General features: G+C 42.8%; 1 pseudogene; it reads left to right on the top strand.

Annotated features, from left to right (window-relative positions):
• The first annotated feature begins 14,618 nt into the window (after positions 1–14,618).
• On the top strand, positions 14,619–15,724 carry LOC136525482 (uncharacterized; annotated as a pseudogene).
• The last annotated feature ends 554 nt before the right edge of the window (positions 15,725–16,278 follow it).

The following is a 16,278-nucleotide window of genomic DNA, read 5'->3' as shown; positions in this document are numbered from 1 at the left end:
GGAGAGGAATCTAGAGCACCATAAAAATAGCCCAATGCTCTAGCCCCCTTGTTCCATGTTGCTAAAAAGCACCTTTTAGTGTTTATTGCATATATCATTAGTCAAGTTACAAGATCATGGTTGTAGTTGAGCACTAGCAAAACTACCCAATGCATATCCCATAGGCGTCAAGGTACAAGATACCAAATATCTAGGATATCCTTATTGGCAACAAGGTAGACACATGCAATATGAATTAAATGATTAAAGGTGAATAGGTAACAAGGATGGTCACATGCTATACTTGCCTTAAACACCGATCCTTCGGTAAGCTTTAATCTTTAGTGTTCTTCTTCTTCTTCTTGATCACCACGTATATCTCATCGACTGGACGAAATCATAAAGCACCACACAAGCATCCATACAATCATACACGAAGCAAACAATAGATCTAAATTAGAACAGTACACCAAATATAAAATCAAGATGAAAAGTTTGTACAACAAATCTACGTCTCACTACGAACACACAGACGCGAAAAGCACGCTAATCGGAGCTACGGTTAAAAAAGATACATCTACCGAAAGATCTACTCATAAAACTATTAGTTTCATGTGTTTTAATTATATAAAAACATATATAAGATATTTTATAGATATTATAATTTAAGTCAAATTTAGATTTGATTTATAAAACTAAACAAATCATATTTTATTTACAAAACCCAGTTGCATAATTATTAATCAAGATATAATTCAAACCATGAAATTCCAGTATTAGTGACATGATAAACACTGTTACTAACACGTAGATCTTGTCGCTATGAATCTAACGCAACTCGAATGGGCCAAAACGGAGTTAAAACGTAGAAGATGTGATTTAAACGAGGTTTCCTTTAATAAAATAATAGATTAAATCTAATCATGAATTTTAAAAGTTGAAAACATATATAACAGTAGTATGAACAGGTAGGTTATGAAATTACGAACCTAACGCAAGTTGAACAGATCAAATCAGAGTCAAAACAGGGAAGTTATGGCTACAACAAAATCAGTGGCGAATATGTAAATAAGTGAAAACGTATTTTAGACTTTACCGAAACAAAATACGCTTTCCAAAGAAGAAAACGGACTCAGGGAGAAACGTCTTGGACTGCGAGTTCAATTATTGAAAAGTGCGAGGACTCTTTAGCAATTGTGCCTGCGAACCGGTACCTTCTAATCTAGGATGTTGATCACGAATCCGACGGCTGCGATCGTTTGGGAAAGATGAGGTCGGCGGCGGCTGCATCCAGACGGCGGCGCCATGACCGGACCTTGCTGCCGACGTTGGCTTTGACGCTCCTGGTCACCACAGCTCATGGGAAGACCACAGGGGCAAGAGTGGCTCAAGGCGAGCTCGGTGGAGGGCTCGAGGAAGGCTGCGACAGCACGGTGGCGGCCTCAGGCAAGATTAGGCGGAGTGGAGCTCGGGGTGGCACGGCTGCGGCCATAGGTGGTGGCTCGGCGAAGGAGGCTGCAACGTAGGAACTTGGGGCTGGAGGCGGAGAGCTCGGGCATCCGATTTTAAGGGCCGGCTTGGCTTGGGGCGCACGCAAAATGGAGGGAGACGGGGGCGGCACGGACACCACGGCGGCGTCGGAGTCTAATTCGGGGACGACTGGAGGAAGAAGATACTGGCTGACATGTGGGCCCAGGGTGTCAGCGTCAGGTGAGAGAGAGGAGGGAGGGGACACGCGGCACGACTGGCTGCTGAGCGGGCCGAGCACGGGAGTGGGCTGCGGGCGCGCTGCTGGGCCAGACGCAGAGGAAAGAGGGACGGGGCGCAGGCCCAAGAGGAAGAAGATGGACGGCCCGCGGAGGGGGGGCAAGCGCGAGTGGGCTGAGCCAAGGCTGATGGGCTCCGGTGGCCTGCAGTGTTGCTGTGCTTCCAGGCCAGAAGGCAAGGGCTTGCTCTTTTTTTTCTAAATTAATTTTCCTAATACTTTTTCAATTGGGTCTTGAATTCATTTGAACCTTGAATCAAAACCAAACTTAAATATTCTTTCAAATATACCTTTCAATAAAGATGAGAAAGTTTGGTAAGTTTTCAAAAATAAATTTTTACAACTTTAAAAATTATTTTATCTTCAAGTTTTCTTTTTATTTTTCTTTTATTTTATTTCAAAGCCATTTTCAAATTCATTTTTAAAAGCAATTTAAACCATTTTAAATTCTCAATCAAAACCACTCAATCAAATACATCAAATGTAAGGGCATGTATGCACAAACATGTGGCTAAACCTTATGATGAATTTTAATTTAATGAAAATTTTTATTTTCCTATGTTTTCATGTGCACAAAAATTCACAAATAAATCATTTTAACTCTATTTTCAAAAGTGGCAAATTTTGGGGTGTTACATGAATCTAGGAGGACTAGGTATTGTGTTTGCACCAGGCGTAGACATGGCTGCACTAGTCCTGGTGAATCTAGGAGGACTAGGTACTGTGTTTGCACCAGGCATAGACATGGCTACACTTTTCTTGGTGTATCTAGGAGGACTAGGCTGTGTGTTTGGAATAGGTGAAGACATGGCTGGACTGGTCCTGGTGACTCTTGGAGGAGTAGGCACTGTGTCTGTAGTTTCTATGGTGTGGCTGCCGCTTGTAGTGAGGTGGCCTTGCAGTTGGCTGCTACTAGAAATGGCATTTGGTTTTGGGTTGGCTTTCAAAGTGTTCTTAGGAGGCAAGGGATGTCTTGGCCTAAGCGGTGGATGGCCTACAGGCGAAGGCATGGCTGCACTTTGCCTAGTGATTCTGGTTGGCGTGCGTGGTGGCTGCTGGTTCGCAGCCGCCATTGTTGCCACCTTTTGCTTCTTCTGTTGCGGGCGAGTTCCTGGAACCATTGGTCTTTCTTGGCAAGAGAAAAATGCATCTTATTAATTATGAAAGAAGTGTCAAGTAGATTAATTAACGACAATGAAGTATATATGTTTCAAATGGAGAGACCAGAAACTTGTTAATTGTCCAAGTAATCCATCTCACCTCAGTATTGACCTCATTATTGAGGTCATCATCAGAATTATCATCACTGTCAGATTGGTTATCAATGTTAGATGAAGGATCATACTTAGTGTCTGATTCTGGATTGTCAGATACTAGTCTCTTCCCTTTGCCCCTTTCTGTTTTGAAAAAAACATCACTAATAGTCTGAGCTAACATCGGAATACCGAAAGACTTAAAAACTTCCTGAATAGCCTTTACATTCGCATCCCTCTCCTGCTCATACTTGGTTTTTGTCATTTCTTGTATTACTTATTACGACCAAATGTAGAAAGAGCAGAAACTGGATTCAGTTTCTGTAAAAGAGTTGAAAAAAACTTAACAGATCAGTAGAGAAATTGTAAACGAACCATAAGGAGCAATCTAATAGTTAGTCAAACCATTGAAATTGTAAATGAAACAAAATGGAGCTAATATCCTACTGCTCTGTGTATCTTAATACAAAGAGCATGTCGGGTGCCTTTTTCTATGGGCTGTAGATGCAACTAATATCAGATTTTAATAAACATGTCACAAATTCATAATTCTTTTCTTTAGCATGTTGGGGTGAATAAAACAAGTATGAAACGGCAGTGCACTAACCAGCAGTCCTGCACTAACGCTTAACAACTGGTGTTGTCATACACATACAATTTAAATGATTGTTTACATTTTATCATCTATAACACAGCAAGGTCAAAAGGCCATTCATGGTCTTTTGTGCTTCCCCACAGAAGTACTAGTGCAAGAAAGGGTCTAACTAACAAAGAAACCTCTAGGAAGCAAATAATTCACCACATCTGCCGACCAAGGTAACAGGAGCTACAAGTTAGGGGAGAAGGGAAAGCAAGAAATGTTTGAGGAACTAACCAAAGCTGGCTGGAGGGGGACTACGCAGACGACGAGGCTAGGGCCGGGCAGACGACGGCTGGAGGAGGAGGTGGCGCTCTATGCGGAGCCACAGAGATCAGCCCGAGGGAGTCAGAGCTACCGGTGGCGGGATGGGCCGCTCCGGCCTCTGGCGTTGGTGTGGTGGCGGGATAGGCGGCTCCACGCACCGGCGTAGGATTAAGGGTTGGATGGTCGAATCTGGCCTACGGCGTTGGTGTGCCGACGGGATGGGAGGCTCTGGCTTCGAGCGTTGGTGCACCGGCGGGATGGGAGCCTCTGGCTTCAAGCGTTGGTGTGGCGAAGGGATGTCCGGATCTAGCCTCCAGCGGCGATGTGGCCACGAGATGGGTAGATCCGGCCACGGCGGAGGTGTGGCGCTGGGATGGGTGCCGTAGGAGTGCCGGTGGGAGGTGTGGCGGCCGCGGTGAGTGGCGAGCGGGGTGGTGGCAGCGGAGTGGCGGGCGGGGTGGTGGCGGCGGAGTTGCGGCGGGCGGGGTGGTGGCAGCGGAGTGGCGGTGGGCGGTGAGTGGCGAGCGGAGTGGTGGCGAGCGGTGTGGCGACGAGTGGAGGAAGGAGAAGGAGATTGGAGATTTTCCCTTGGTCTGACCCGTGGGCACGAGGATAAGGCCGCGGGGGAACTTGGATGCCTTGAGCGGGAGGCGTGGTAGGGCCCATGTGTCGGCAAGCGAATCAACGCGGGAGAGTGTGAGGTGCAGCTTTGAAAATTTGGCCACATTTTTGTCCTGGCGCAGTGGGTCCACTATGTCAGTGACCGTTTTAGTAGTATTAGGACTTCAAATGGTTTTTTTGGCTAATAAACAATTGAAAATGGAAACAATGTCTGAAACAAAGTTGTACAACACGTCGAGATCTACCAATTTGGTTTTGGTTATTCCTTCATATGACTTTGTTTCGATAGTTTGAAATTTGAATTTCAAAATATTCCAACTTCTACCAAAAATTTGGGGTACTAAATAATTTCAAATTAAAAAGTGATGAACACAAAGGTTGTACAACTCGTCAAGACCTACAATTTTTGTTTCGGTCATTTGTTCATCCGATAAAGTGACAGTACCTTTGTTCACAGAAATTACATCTCACTTATAGTTCATGAAACTCTAAGAGAGAATGTAAAATTTATGAACTAAGTTATTACCACTTTCTCGGATGAACAAATGACCAATACAAAAAATATAGGTCTTGATGAGTTGTTCAACTTTGATGTTTGTAATTTTTTTAGCTGAAATCATTTGGAGTTTCAAAATGTGGTGTAAAGTTGTAATTTTTTTATATTCAAATTTTGATTTGTTCAAACTTTGACACATGATGATGGAGCCAAAATCAATGCTATACATTGACAGATCATGATTTTAGAAAATTTTAGGGAAAAAAACATCAGATTTGGAGCTAGTATGTGGGAGAAAAACTTGTTAGAAGTTTTTGCCATAGATCAAAAAAAGAATTGATGTTTGCACCACATGGGAGGCTAATGAGCATGCTGGGCCTGCATGTCATTGAAACTTTGGACCACATGGCACTCAAGGCTAATTAGCTAGAGCCTGGCCGGCCAAGCCACCTGCAGCAACGTCGCCCACCCTCACAAGCATCCGCGCCACCCCCTCCCCCCACAAGCAACAGCGCCGGCTCCCTCCCCCCCATCAGCAGCCTCGGTGCCCCCAGAGGCAGCCTAGCCAGCGACCACAGCTGCTCCCTTGCTCGTACCGCGTTGGCCACCCGTGCTAGAGAATGGAGCCTACATCGGTGACCCCTACTGGAGAATGGAGCCTGCATCGGCCACCCTTACTAGTGCCACGCCAGCCACCCGTGGTGGAGCCTGGCTGTCCACCCTAGCTAGAGCTTGGCCGGCCAAGCCACCTGCTCTCGTATCTGTTGCCTCGGCCCCCTCCCCCCCACCAGCAGCAGTGCCGCCCAGGTCGAGATGAATAGAAGCTAGATTTATAATAGTGCCCCATTTACTGCGCACTATTTGTCAGGTGTTGCACAATTCATGGAACATGTCAGAAGTAGATATAGTGCAGATGAGAAAATCAAGTGCCCATGCCGAAAATGCCTGACCAAATAGAAAAAAGCCAAGGTGAGGTACAGGGGGATATCAAAATCAATGGTATGTCTAGGTCCTATACAAGGTGGATTGACCATGGAGAGGGAGATAATGATGTTGAACAAGATGATGATGGAGAACTCGCTATTGTACCTGAAGACATGTCATGGGAGGGAAATGACCAGGCAACACTTGATGAGGAAGGACAAGCTAAAGATGTAATAGAAGATAGTGCACGGGGAGTTCAGGGGTTGATTCAAGATTTGCACACTGCAGCAAGCCATGGCTTTGGTGGTAACTTATATAAAGAAATCATGGAAGAGGCAAAGCGTGAGCTTTATCCAGGTTGCACTGAGGAATCTAGGCTAACTTTCATTATTAAACTATTGCATATAAAAGTGTACAATCGGATACCAAATTCTGGGTTTGATGCTTTCCTTGAGTTGCTTTCGACATCTTTGATGAATGTGACCGGCCTCCCTAAGTCCTATAACGAAATGAAAGCTCTACTTCAGAAGCTTGGTTTTGGTTATGTTTGTATTGATGTGTGCAAGTATGATTGTGCCTTATTTTGGAAGGACCATGAAGACGATGATCATTGCCCAGTTTGTGGCTTCACAAGATGGAAAGTGAACAAGGAGGGCAAAAAGAAAGTTCCTCACAAGGTCCTCTATTACTTTCCAATAATTCCACGCCTTTGAAGGCTTTTTATCTCAAAGCAGTGGGCACAGTATGCAAGATGGCACAAGGAAAAGAGGGTACCAGTTGAGAATGAAATGAGACATCCTACTGATGGAGAAGCTTGGAAAGAATTTGATAATACTTTCAAGTCTTTTGCAGATGATCCCCGTAGTTTGAGGTTAGCCATTGCTACTGATGGATTCAACCCATTTGGTCAGATGACCAATTCATACAGCATCTGGCCAGTGATAGTGGTTCCATACAATTTTCCACCATGGATGTGTATGGACCAATCCAATTATATGCTTGCTTTAATAATTCCAGGCAAAAAATCACCGGGCAAAGATTCCCATGTGTTCATGCAGCCTTTGATAGCAGACATGCTAACTCTTTAGGAAGGTGTCCCTACTTATGATGCATATGAAGGCAAAGAATTCAGTTTGCGTGTAGCAATTCTATGGGGAATCAATGACTACCCTGCATTAGGCACCATGTCAGCCAAAACTACTAGGGGTTACTTCGCATGTGTGCACTATGATGAGAATCCATGCTCCGAATGCTTGAGAAACAAAATTGGTTTCATAGGCCATAGATGTTTCCTCCTAAACGACCATCCCTGGAGGAAAAATAGATCTTTCGATGGCCACCATGAAACTAGAGAGCAACCAAGGAAATTTAGTGCAGATGAGGTTACGGCAAGGTTGGATGAAGTTTGCTATGTTCCAGGCAAAAATCTAGATAAGCCAAAATCAAGAAAACGACGTCGTAATGGAGAACCAGTATGGCATCTGAAGGTTAGCTTGTATGATTTGCCATACTGGTCAAAATTAAAGCTGCAGTACAACCTTGATGTTATGCACATAGAGAAAAACATATGTGAAAACATTTTGTCAACTCTACTTAATATTCCGAACAAGACAAAGGACACAATCGCTGCTAGACTAGATTTGGAAGACATAGGTATAAGAAAAGAGCTTCATTTGTAGGAAGACACTGGTAATTCGTCCTCAAAGCCCAAAGCTTGTTATGTTCTAACACTAGAAGCAAAGAAGAAGTTCTTGCAGTTTATGAGCAATGTTAAATTTCTAGATGGCTATGCCTCTAATATATCAAGATGTGTCAATATGGAGGGAGGAACAATGCATGGGCTAAAAACACATGACTGTCATATACTGCTGCAACGTATTTTACTAGCTGGCCTTCGTGGTTTGGTGCGCAAAGACATATATGAAGTAATTGCCGAATTGGGTAGGTTTTTTAGACAACTTTGCTCAAAAACTCTAAAGGTTGATGCACTACACCAGATGAAGGAAGATATTGTAATTATCCTTTGCAAGCTAGAGAAAATCTATCCTCCTGCATTCTTTGATGTTATGGTTCACCTAGCAGTACACTTACCTGATGAGGCACTCCTTAGGGGACCGGTTCAGTATAGATGGATGTATCCCATTGAGAGAAGATTGGACACCTTTAAGCGTTTCATCCGCAATAAAGCAAGACCTGAAGGATCTGTTGCAGAGGCATACACTGCATATGAGTGTATGGCCTAGTGCTCAACATATTTCAGTGACATTTTTACTAGGTTCACAGGCCTGAAAGAAACTTAGATGCAGAACATAACATGTCACCCAATGGTTACTCTATTTTTTGTCATGGTATTATCCTATTGGGTGCTTCAACACTTCATTACAAAGATAAAGACTATGACTCCATGGTTTGGTTTGTTCTAAATAACTGCGAAGAGGTTGATGAATACAAAGAGTGAGTAATTACTTACATTTCATTTATGCCAATTTTAGTCTATATTAGTCTCACAATAAACTAATTAACTACTTCCTTTGCAGAATGTATAGAGCCCAATTGGAACAACAACAGGTCAATAATATTGAAAAAATGATGTCAACACACTTTGCTGCATGGTTTGAGAAACATGTGCGTGCAACTTTTACAACCTGAGTGAATCATTTATGATACAAAAAATTTTCAAAAATCACCAATTCTCTATGTTTTCCTGTAGATTACCAGATTGAATTACGAAGGCACAGCAAATGTTGATGAAGACTTGTACTCACTCGCATGTCGACCGGATAGGCATGTGCAATCATACATAGCTTGTATAATCAATGGGGTACGATACCACACTATGGCTCGTGAGGCACATAGAAAAACACAAAACTCCACCATCAAGACTGTAGGGGATCACTATGATGTCACTATTGACTACTATGGGACAATCAGAGACATTATTGAGTTGAGTTACACTAAGAACAGCAAAGGAGATAGATTTGTTATTTTATTACGGTGTGAATCGTACAATCTTGAGGGAAGGACATACCAAATGAAAGATGATGGTTACTTCAAGAGCATTAACATCAAAGGCCGATGGTATAAGAATGATCCTTTCATTCTAGCCATAGAAGCTTCACAAGTATTTTTCTTGGAAGATACAAAGTTTGGCTCATCTTGGCGAGTGGTACAAGAATTTGGCCACCGACATATATTTGATGTTGAAGAGTCCGACGGAAAGCAACCAATCCATGAACAAGTACAGATGAGATGTCAGGAGGCATACCAAGAGGAGAATACTTCATCCAGAGATGGTACAGTGGGAGATATTTATCCTGATATGGATTTGTTGCACATGGACAATCAACCAAGCAGCCCTATTAGTAGAGACCTTGTTGAGAGCATCTGTGGACATCAACATACAGCTCAAGGTGATGAAACAGACGGCAAGGATGAAGGTGAAGATGAAACCTTCCTTGAGTACAATAGTCCAGATGAAGACAACATATCAAAAGAAGACAGTGATGATGACTAGCCTTTGCATTTCTCGAGCTATTTGTGAACCATGAACTTCTGTTAGTGATTTTGTTGTATTTGAATTATGCTACTGAAATTTGTATCTGAACTATGAAATTGTAAGACCTTATATACAATGATTCTGTTTCAATGGATACTTGATTCTATTCTGTGCACATGTAACCTATTGGAAGTTACAAGCTATATGATGCCAAAATATCATGGATATGTTATATGCTGCCCAGAATCCATTGAGTTGCTACAAAAATTCAGGGCTATACTGAAGTTACATACATGCTGCCAAAATTTGATCACACAGGTTACACATCAAAGCAAAAGGGATGTTTAATTCCAACAACACTTAGGTACATATTTCATACCAACTATAAATACATCCTAGATAACAGGTTCAATACACCATGTCACATAAAAGACACAGGTTCAATACAATATGTCACATACAATATTTCAACAACATTTGCTTACTTCAACACTACAGCTACAACCAACAAGACGGCCAACACCAAGAATGTTACATTTAGACACCCACACACAAGACAAATGTAGCTTCCCATGCCTTCCCTGTTCTTGACAACCATTTCCTTCACCTTGTTCAGATTCTCCTCTATGCTATCAATTTTGTCCACCAGCTCAGGAACATCTGTTGTCGAAGCTGCTACAATGGTCGAGGAAGCTGGCAGTAGATAACCATTATCTTGAAGGTACACCACATATTCTTCCTCAAACCAATACCTGGAACATGTCCCCTGCATCCAAATTACAACAATAGGTAATTTAACAACAATAGTGCAGCCACTGAATGCTACAAACACTACCATTCTCAGGGATGCCATTTCAAACAAAAATGAAATTTGGGCAATGCAAATTGAACCACTACACTGACATTTCGATAGTTCTTCCTGGAGCACTTGAAAAACCTCCTTCCAACGTTATACTCAGACTGCATGGTAGTGGCAGCAAACACCCTCACGTCCTTGCAATCTGGGCACATTATCAGCGGCAACCCAGTCATATCATTAATTGGTGCCTATAGCTCGACAACAGTGGGCGGAGGTGCTGTAGCAACAACAGCAAGGGGTGCGGGTTCACCCAAGCTGTGGTTGAGCGCCAAGTGCGAGCGGTAGATGATGACGCCTACGACATGAGCCTGAGGGAGTGGGGATTGATTAGGCCTCACACATAGGCAACAAAAGGGGGAAAGGGGAGGAGGATGAGGGCGGCACTGCCACAATGGCGCACCTGGGGACTAGGAGCATGCTGCCGGCCAATGAGATGGAGTCGTCACCGGTCACCGAAAATCCGCGCTCCACCGGGCAGCCATGCACCAGATCTACACGCTGGCTCTGCCCAGAGGCCGCTGCATCATGAGTTCGGGAGATGGGGAGTTGCCACTACCAAGATGCTGAGACGCCACCTGCCCCCGCCGCCTGCCATGCTCCAGCAACCACTCTCCGCCCAGACGCCGCTCCCTGCCCACACGCCGCCCGCCACGCTCTGCCTAGACACCGCCCGCAGCAGTGTGTTGGGGAAATGGGGAATGAATCGAAATGGTCAACAGAGAGGGTCTGTTCTATGTATATTGACGTTGGGGCCGTCTTTTTTGAATTAACAAACAATGACGCTATGGAAAGGTCACATAAAACCAGCTCATATCATCATAAAAACGCAGCAGACGACCGACTCCTAGCGCCTGACATTTTGTGACGATACTTGGTACCTTTATGTGACAAAATAAAGAGTGTCATCATAAATAGATCTAGGTCTCCTGAATTTATGACGCCACTAAAATTGTCGTCATATTATGGTACATTATATGACAAAAATTGGCCCAGTCATAAGGAATTTTGTCATAGAAAGAAGGATTTCTTGTAGTGTAGGTCCACTGTCGCCTAGATCTGCCTCTAGCCCACCGACGGCCGTAGCCACCAGCCCACCGGCGGCCATAGCCCCTCCGGTGCGTGGCCCTAGCCCTGCGGGTGGCCCTTCGGGCGTGGCCTTAGGCTCGCCACCGGCCATCCGGGCGTGGCCCTAGGGCGGCCATCGGCCAGCCAGGAACTTCCCTAGGCAGCTGACTGCCCCTAGTCTCCCTCCTCTCTAGCGCACATCCTAGCGCGACGCTCCTCGTCTCTCCGTCGATCTCCACCACCCCTATTTTCAGTTGAAGTCTACTTCCCTCAAGATTTGGCCACGAGTGTTGTCTCTGTCAAATCTGAATCGAGTTTTCAGGTTCCTTGTTTCTCCCCTAAAAATGTATATATTATACTTCCTTTCTCTATGTGTGGCTATATGTATATAGAAGTAAAGCATGGTTCTGATGTACTGCAGTGGAGATTTTGGGCTAAGCAAGGACTGAAGGTTGCTATTGGAGGTACTGTTTACTTTCAAGATAGTGAAGAATTGTTTAGGACCTGTGATTGAGACTCAAAGGTATACTTCTTTCTTCACTGGATTTATTTGCTCTATGTTGTTATTCTACATTTTATTTGTGTGCCCACTTGTCGAGTTTGGAATGTTTGTCCTTGCACCAAAAATAATTGAGCTTCCTTTGTTGTGATATCTAATATATTAATATTTGAAACAGAACTAGTTAATATGTCAAACCAGACATGGATGTATAATGGTTGGCAACGTGGCAAAGCTCCCTCAAATGAATGGATTGATGGAACCACATAATTCTTGAATAGTGAATTTTCAATTCCTGGTGTAGCTGAAAATGATACCATTAAGTGTCCTTGTGCACAATGTCGGAACTACTTTAGGCATATAAGATACACTATAGAGATGCATTTGTGTAGGCATGGTTTTAAGGAAGACTATGAAACTTGGACTAAACATGGTGAGGGGCTGATTTCACATGATGGATATGATGGTGTGGGAAAAAGAGAGGGCACTGATGAAGTTGATTAGATGGATCAAATGTTGGTTGAGCCTACTAGGCACCATCCACCTATATTGGATGGTGAACCATTAGCATATGCCAAAGCTTTCTATAGGATGGTTGCTAGTGCAGATGAGTTGGTGCATGATAGAACCACACACTCACGCTTGTCTGTTGTAGCTCGCTTATTTGCTGTGAAGTCACGGTACAACATGTCCGTCGTAGAATATGATGATATACTAGGCATAGTACATGAACTCCTTCCTCCTGACTCCAAATTACCTAATGACTTCTACCAATCTAGGAAATTATTAGAGGGTCTTGGTATGCAATATATCAAAATTGATGTTTGCTATAACAATTGCATGCTATTCTACAAAGATAACAAGGACAAAGATAAATGTGATTTTTGTGGTGCTAATCGGTATGTGGAAGGGCGAACAAAGGTTGCATGCAATTTTTTGTGCTATCTTCCAATCATAGATAGGCTACAAAGGCTATATCTCCATGGGGAGATAGCCAAGTTAATGAGATCATATAGTCCCACAACATGTGGTAAGATGGTGCACCCTTGTGACGGAGAGGCTTGGCAACAATTTAATGTGGACTATCCAGAATTTGCACAGGAAAAAAGAAATGTGCGCCTTGCAGTAGCAACAGATGGTTTCCAACCATTTGATGTGAATGTTGCACCTTACTCATGTTGGCCAGTCTTTGTGACCCCACTGAACCTACCTCCTAGCACACTCTTAAGGTCTAAGTATATTTTCCTCGCACTTGTTGTTCCTGATCCGGAGCATCCTGGTAGAAAATTGAACGTTTTAATGCAGCCCTTAGTTGATGAATTTCAAGAACTATGGAAGGGGGTCACAACATGGGATGCTTCGTTGGAGGAGTTTACAATGAGAGGAATCTACCTTTGGTCAGTACATGACTTTATGGCTTATGGGTACTTTTTCGGCTAGAGCACCCATGGTAGGTTGTCATGCCCATATGGGTGTGGTTGTCGAGGATTCCTACTCCCTAATGGGCGTAAGGCTTGCTGGTTTGATATCCATAGGCGTTTCTTGCCTGAAGATCATCCATTTAGAAATGAAGCTAATGCTTTTCTCAAGAACACCAAGGTGTTTGATGAGGCACCTAGGTACTTAATAGGGGAGGAAGTGCAAGCCCATGTGAACCAGTTTGCTGGTGATACACAAACCTACGGTAGATTGCACAATTGGACACATGTACTTTGTTTTAGGTAGCTTCCATATTTCCATAAGTTTCTACTTCCATACAATATTGATGTGATGCATAATGAAAAGAATATGGGTGAAGCCATATGGAACACATGTTTTGACATAGCTGAAAAGAGCAAAGATAATGTGAAAGCTAGGCTAGATTTGGCTATTATATGTAATCGTCCTTCCATGCATTTGATGCAAAAGAGCAATGGGCAGTGGGATAGGCCTAGAGGTCCATTCAACGTTCACAAATATGTTAAGTCAACCATCCTGCAATGGTTCAAAGAATTGCAGTTCCCTGACTCATATGCATCCAATCTGAAGCGTGGTGTGAATCTGCTACAAAAGAAAAATTTTGGACTAAAAAGTCATGATTATCACATCTTTATGGAAAGGTTGCTCCCTGTAGTGTTTCATGGGTTTTTGCCAGATAATGTGTGGCGTTGTTTGGCTGAGCTTAGTTTCTTCTATCGGCAATTGTGTGCCAAAGAGCTTAGAAAAGATGTTATCCGCTCTCTGGAGGAGAATGTTGTAGTGCTTCTTTGCAAAATGGAGAAGATATTTCCTCCTGGTTTCTTCAATGTTATGCAACATCTCATCATACATCTGCCTTATGAAGCACGATTAGGTGGTCCTGTCCTAGCACGTTGGTGCTATCCATATGAGAGGTAAATCTAGAAATATTCAAATAACTAGTTTATTTATGTCACTGACCGTAAGTTAGTTATATGTAATACGTTGCTCTCACTTCGTAGGTGTATCCAAAAACTTAGGAAAAAAGTAAGAAATAAGGCTCGTGTTGGGGCTGGCATTGTTGAGGCATTTCTTGTTGAAGAGGCTGCAAATACACTAAGTCTATATTTTAGACCCCATGCTCCATCTGTTAGAAATAAGGTGCCTCGCTATGATGATTGTGCATCTTCATTTCAAGGTACATGTGACCTTTACATTTTTAAATGCCTGGGTCGTTGCATGAGCCCTAGAGGTGTTCGTGAACTCTCAAACAAGGAGTACAAGGTTGCTTTTCTATACATATTGACAAACATGCCGGAGATGGATGATTTCTTCACGTATGTTGTGCCAAAAACGTCATTACTGTTCTATTCTAGATTTTGTATTATCTAGGCATAACAAGAATTTTGTTCATGTAGACACTTTGATAATGAACAGTGGAAGAGCCGTATAGCTCCCACAGACTAGCAACGCCATGATTTAAGGTTAAATGGTTGGAAAAATAGCCGTGGTATACAATCTGGTCCAAATTTTTTTGATTGGTTCAAAGAGCAAGTAATTTTCTCATACACTTCAGCCTTTGTTATGTTCCAACATTGTGAATTATGATAAAAAAACTTATCACATAATTTGTGTTTTTTCAGTGCTTGAAATCAGCTAGCATTCACAATGCTCTGTTCCAAATGTCCTATGGTTACTGCCCTCGAGTTAGGTCCTATGGGTGTTATGATGTCAATGGCTATAGATTCCGTTCAAAGAAATATGAGAATGGAAGAGTAGGGCTAACAACTATCAATAGTGGTGTTTGTGTAACTTCTTTTGATGAATCAGACAATGCTCTAGAGTATTATGGAATCATAGAAGATATAATTAAAATTGAGTGGGAAGGCAGCAAGAAACTAGAGTTGGTGCTATTTTATTGCTCCTGGTTTGATCCAACACCCAATGGATTGAGGCGTATTGAAGATCTAGGCTTGGTAGAGATCAATCATACATTAAGATTATCAAATTTTGACCCATTTGTGATGGCTAGTCAGGTTACTCAAGTGTACTATCTGTCATACCCATGTAAGAACAAAGAGTTGTCGTCATGGTGGGTTGTTTACCATGTTGCTCCACATGGATGTGTGCCTATGAATGAAAGTAGTAGTGAAGCTATGAATATGAAAGGGGTAGTGCAGGATGTCTACCAAGCGGATGGTTTGGATGGCGCCTTTGTCATTGATTTGAGTGATGCCTTGGACTCCATAATTGCAACGGGATCAGATGAGGTTACTGACCCAAAAGACTTGGAAGCAATACAAAAACAAGTTGTTCTGGATGAGGAATATGATGAAGAAGCTATTGAAGAAGAGAAAGAGACGGAAGAGGATGATGAAGCAATGGATGAAGAAGATGAAGAAACTTATGATCCAAATGATTTTTGAATATGCAGTCCAAAATATATGTTTTAGTTATGCTATTTGTTATGCATAAGATCCTATGTAATTGTTTTTGAATATGCAGCCAACAGTCCAGTATTATTAATATACCAGTTTGCATGTGTGCTTCAGTATTACTAAATCTGAATTCATGTTGTTTTCTCTCCAATCCTTTATTAATATAGCAGTTTCCATGTTTGCTGCCCCTCCAATAATTGTTTTAAGATGGATCTAACATATTGTATCTACTGTAGATTGCCAGTACATGCAACAAACGTGTGCCCAGTTTTCGTGTAGTCGAAAGGAATGATGGTTCTGAAAGTACAGGCGGTTCCATGGTCCATTCCATTCGACACACATGCCGTGTAGCCAACAGCAGTGCAGTCCAAACAAATGAAGGTTCTAGAACTGTAGGCGATGCCTCACAAAGGACAATAGTTGTTGAAGCTCCCCCAATAGAGCCACCCAAGAAAAGAGGAAGGCAGGGTCCCGAACAAAATTTAAACAACCTCCACGTGGTGTTAAAGTGGCTCTTAAACCAAGTGGTGACGAGTGAGTGC

This window comes from Miscanthus floridulus, chromosome 19 (assembly GCF_019320115.1).
Source record: "Miscanthus floridulus cultivar M001 chromosome 19, ASM1932011v1, whole genome shotgun sequence".
NCBI classification, from domain to species: domain Eukaryota; kingdom Viridiplantae; phylum Streptophyta; class Magnoliopsida; order Poales; family Poaceae; genus Miscanthus; species Miscanthus floridulus.
This window is presented reverse-complemented; position numbering and strand designations above follow the sequence as displayed.